At 40.4% G+C, this 3,620-nt stretch overlaps 1 pseudogene; it reads right to left on the bottom strand.

Moving 5' to 3' along the window:
- Positions 1–3,551: 3,551 nt before the first annotated feature.
- LOC115873372 lies at positions 3,552–3,620 on the bottom strand (annotated as a pseudogene).

Genomic DNA, 3,620 nt, shown 5'->3' on the forward strand with positions numbered 1-3,620 from the left:
TCCAGCAGTGCCAACAATTCTTAGCATATTGGGATTTCTAGATATATCTGTTTCTCTCTTTACCTTGTCTCTTCCCCCACCTCTTGGCCCTGTGTGCATCTCTTTCTATCCCATTCTTCTTCATAAATAAGAAGTGATTAGGTTTAGGGCCCCTTTAGTTGTGTCATGCATTTCCCCAGTGTAAGGAACAGCCCTTCTTAATCCATTCTTTTCACTGCTGTCTTGATCTCATTGATAAAACAAAAGAAAAAAACCCTAATTCCAAACAAGGTCCTACTTATAGGTACAGGAATTAGGATTTCAACAAATAACTTAGGAAAACATAACCCACCCCATAGCAGGCACCCTGAAGAGAAAACCAATAAGCACATGCAGATCTATTTCAGAAACTTAGTAGTGTGGGGGTTGATGTGGAAGGGAGCCCTTTGCCCAGCTTCTGACAAAATCCAGCTAAGCTCTGACAGCCCCAAATCAGAAGCTTTGAGAGCTCATGGAGATTGCACCCTCAGTATAGACACTAGTGTTGCAGCGGGCTAAGAATTGGTCTGCGAAATGCCTGGTCAGTGAATCAAATGCATCCGATGCTTCACAGGAGAAAGAGGAGGCTTCCCACTCCCATGAGAAGTTGTAGTCTCTGAAACTAAGGAGCAGTTTTACTCTGTCCTCTACATGGGCTCAGTTTGAGTTGGAATCAGTTCAATCGAAGTGGATTTTAATGGGGACTTTGGGGAGGTAGACACACTGGTATTCTCATAATGAGTGTCAGCAAAAATATATCTGAAGGGGCTACGGGCATTAAGTATGGACACATGGGAGATAGAACTGGAGAAAAAGAAGTTGTGGGTAGTTAGTGAGTGTGCTCAACTGACTGTTTAAAAATTCAGGTGAGGCCAATCTGTACAGAGCCCCAGAAAATACGAGAGAAGATGTATTTTAGATAAGGGAAGGACTGAAGTCTTGATAATTTTCATTTAGGATCATATTGAACTAATTGATTTGAGGGCTAGAATTACACAGAATAAAATAAAGATATCCTGCAACTTTGTGATAATACTAATTGCAGCCCTTGATCACCACTCAGAGAAACTTCTTTCTTACAGAGGTTGTCAGATTGCTGGCTGGTTTGCTTTTGCCAGAGTCGTCTTCCTCTTTTTTGAAATAGTTTTATTGATATCAAATGCACAGGTAATGCCCTTCCATAGGGAAGTTGCTTTAAAACAGAATTTTATAGACATTATCACAATCAGTTCTTGTGCTCGCTCCCTCCTGCCTCCTGCATGCATTATTTCACACATACACACACACACACACACCGTTCCTCTCACACACACACACCCCATCCCTGTTAAACCATTGCATCAGTCATTGTCTCTATGCAGCCACTCGTTCTGTGCTTCAGAAACTTGGAAACCTAACAGACACAACAAAAAACAAAATTAAGCAGAAAGAAAAAATAATAATATAGAGATAAAAATAAAGAGTAGGAAGAAAAGACCATCATTTTTAAAAGCCAGAGAGGAAATTTTTGTCGTGGAAGAAGTGAGAAATATTTAAACCTAGAGTAAACTCACGTTGAGTCAAGAGGGAGGCCATCTGACCAGATATGGTAATTCCATCCACCATAAATACACATATAACAATCTGTCTGATAGCACAGCTATTCACGTCCCTCGACTGTGGCCAGAAGAGATCTACCGGAAGCTAAATCTGACTAGATACTCTGCAGATGGATTTGGGCTCCCACTGTCTTCCAAAGCCTTCTTGGGTGTTCACAATTTAATCTCTGAAAACGTTTCCTTTCATCATATTTAGATTTTGCTACTGTCATCTTTGGATCACACAGACGGGTGTGCTTCTTCTGTGTGAACTTAACTGATGCTTCACTTAGATGACTGCTTGTTTGAATGCAAGCCTTTAAGACCCCAGACACTATTCCTGATGGCCGGGCACCATCTACTTTCTTCACCACACTTTTGCCTGAGTCTTCTTGTCCCTTGCTCGGAGCTATCCCACAACCACACTCACGGGTTGCTTGCTGCTCTCAGAAGCTTTTTCTCAAGCTCTCTGTCCTCAGTTATTTAATGTTTCTGTGTTAAGTAAAGCAACTTCATCAACTGCAGTCCTCAAACTTGGGCAAGACTTATTCCTTACTCTATGCAACAGACTAGGTTCACCTCCAGGGTATAATCTGCCAAACTCTCTTTTGTTGTTGTTGTTGTTAGGTGCCATCAAGTTCAGTTCCAATCACAGCAATCTTCTGTATAACAGAATGAAGACTTGCTACATCCTCTGTCTCAGTCAGTCTCATTAAGGGTCTTCCTTTGTCACTGACCCTTTACTAGACCAAAAGGATGATCTTCTCCAGGGACTGGTCCCTCCTGAGAACATGTCCAAAGTAAGTGAGATGACATCCTACAGCCCTTGCTTCTAAGGAGAATTCTAGTTCTACTTCTTCCAAGACAGATTTGTTCATTCTTTTGGCTGCTCACGATATAATCAATATTCTTCACCAACACCCTAACTGAAATATGTCCATGCTACTTCTGTCTTCCTTTATCATTGTCTGGCTGTTACATGTACATGGAGGAATTGGAAGTGAAGTGGCATGGTTTGGGTCAGTTACACCTCAGTCCTCAAAGTGATGTCATTGCTCTTTAACACTTTAAAGACTTCTTTTACGGCAGACTTGCCCAATGAAATATGTAATTTGACTTCTCTCCCTCTTTTGTTTTTAATCATATTTTTTAGTCTTTGGTGAAATTTTACACAGAAAGTTAGGTTCTCGTTTGATAACATCCACAGATATTGTCTGGGGACATTCATTATATGTATCACATTGTCAGCATGCTCTCTCGTTGTGTTCTGTACTCTTTGTTCCATTACCAGCACTCTCATTTCCCTGTCCCCTTATCTTCTCATGTGCCATTCCGGGGAATTGTTGACCTTTTCATCTCATACTCATGGTATTTAAGTAGAACATCAGTCTTACTGGTAATAGCTTGTATGATATATGTAACTCTGCTATTTCTCTAAAAGGTAATCACATAAGATAGGCTCTTTTTAGGTTTGCAGTATCTTTTAGGGCTATAGTCTCAGAGAATTTTCTGTTCTCTGTGTGTCTGACTGATTTTTTTTTTAATGAAGGGGTTGAGTATTGCTCTATACTTTCCTTCCATTCTATCCAGGACTACCTACTGTGACCAGTCAGCAGAACTCCTCTTGGTAGTCAGTCACCATCTCATTCTTCTGGTCCCAGGATTGACAAGGTTGTGCCAGTGTAGATGTGCTTCTTCTTGGAACTTCTTGGTACTTTCTTACTGATTTTTCTTGATGCACAGTGATCTTTAATTCTCTTTGATGGTTCACACTCAAACTTTCAAGACTCCTTTCTCACTTCACTAGGATCCCGAGCACAAATTCTGTGAATTATTTTATGCCAATTAACTGAACTGTCCCATGAAACTACATCCCAGGACTTTAAAGCTCAGAAAACCAATTTTAGAAAGTATTTGGTTATATCTACGGAGTATCGGTTTTTGTGTGTTCAATGAAAACAAATTGGAATGCTTTATGATATGTGTGTCATCTTTGCACAGGGCCATGCTAATCTTCTCTGTATC

This window comes from Echinops telfairi, unplaced genomic scaffold (assembly GCF_000313985.2).
Source record: "Echinops telfairi isolate 266 unplaced genomic scaffold, ASM31398v2 ScPeMD7_7468;HRSCAF=8506_0, whole genome shotgun sequence".
In the NCBI taxonomy this organism is placed as follows: domain Eukaryota; kingdom Metazoa; phylum Chordata; class Mammalia; order Afrosoricida; family Tenrecidae; genus Echinops; species Echinops telfairi.